Here is a 989-nt window from a genome sequence, read left to right as displayed (position 1 = left end):
CTTCCTGACGCAATGACGCTTGCCACAAGTTTATCTGTTTTTGATTAAAAGAATTGGTACATCAGTTCTAACAAGCACATCAGCAGTCGATCTACGCACCGCCGACCCCATCCGTACTGGTGATATGGCAGCGGCAGCGTCAGGGTTCCAACTTCCAACAAGTCAGTGCTCCTAGTCCTAGCATAGCCTGCCCTCCCTACTCATGCTTAACTACGTCAGCATTTAGATCTAGATCAGAAACTTGAGGTCTGCCTCTGTAAGCTTCGACATGGCATCCGGTGAGTCCCCCACGGTGCTGGAGAAAGAGAAATAGGCAGGGCAGCATAGCATCAGCATTCACAGAACAGCGGCACTCAAATAAAAATTAGTACGCATTACTGGATGGACGATGGAGGAGGTCTAGCTGTTACCCTTCAAACACCAGCTGCTTCTTCTGTTGCAGTTGCAGTATGCGCTCTTCAACCGTGCCCTTTATCACAAACCTAGTGCTCCTGCCCAACCACAACCGGAAGGTAGTTAGAAAGGAGAGGGGTGTTGCACCGGGGAAAACATTTCGATTGATTCAACTAATCAGAATTGCGAGCTCTACTCAACTTGATTGGCTTGAACTGCCCAATTCGGTGGATACGGTCATGCGCTGGGTTCTCGACCTCTGGATTCCACCAAGGGTCCATCAGGAACACCTATAATCCAGCAAGGTATGGACCCACTATCAGAAAAATAAACTATCTCCTCCCCCCTGTAGAGTTTACTGCAAGTTTAAGAAATTTTTGCTATGCAAAAGTTGGCAAAGAAATAAGGTTGGCTAAGCTCACATGAGATGCTACAGTGAGATTCAGCGTGACTCCTCCAGCTTTTAAGCTCATCAGGAAGACCCTGTAGTCTGCATCATGGGTGAAGATGTCTATGGCTCTTCCCTTTTCGGTGATGTTCATGGCTCCATTCAGCTGGACACACTTAATGTCGGACTGCCAAATCATTGTAAATTA

The 989-nt window shown here is 47.3% G+C and overlaps 1 long non-coding RNA gene across 1 annotated transcript; it reads right to left on the bottom strand.

Annotated features, from left to right (window-relative positions):
- Positions 1-213: 213 nt before the first annotated feature.
- On the bottom strand, positions 214-635 carry LOC103627014 (uncharacterized). Its single transcript, XR_553314.1, has 3 exons — positions 595-635; positions 411-491; positions 214-295 (listed from the first exon to the last, which is right to left on the bottom strand). It is a non-coding gene; the product is annotated as an uncharacterized lncRNA (long non-coding RNA).
- Between the last annotated feature and the right edge of the window lie 354 nt (positions 636-989).

The sequence above is a fragment of the Zea mays genome, chromosome 5 (assembly GCF_902167145.1).
Source record: "Zea mays cultivar B73 chromosome 5, Zm-B73-REFERENCE-NAM-5.0, whole genome shotgun sequence".
In the NCBI taxonomy this organism is placed as follows: Eukaryota; Viridiplantae; Streptophyta; class Magnoliopsida; order Poales; family Poaceae; genus Zea; species Zea mays.
Note: the sequence above shows the minus strand (reverse complement) of the source record. Positions and strands in the feature narration are given on the sequence as shown.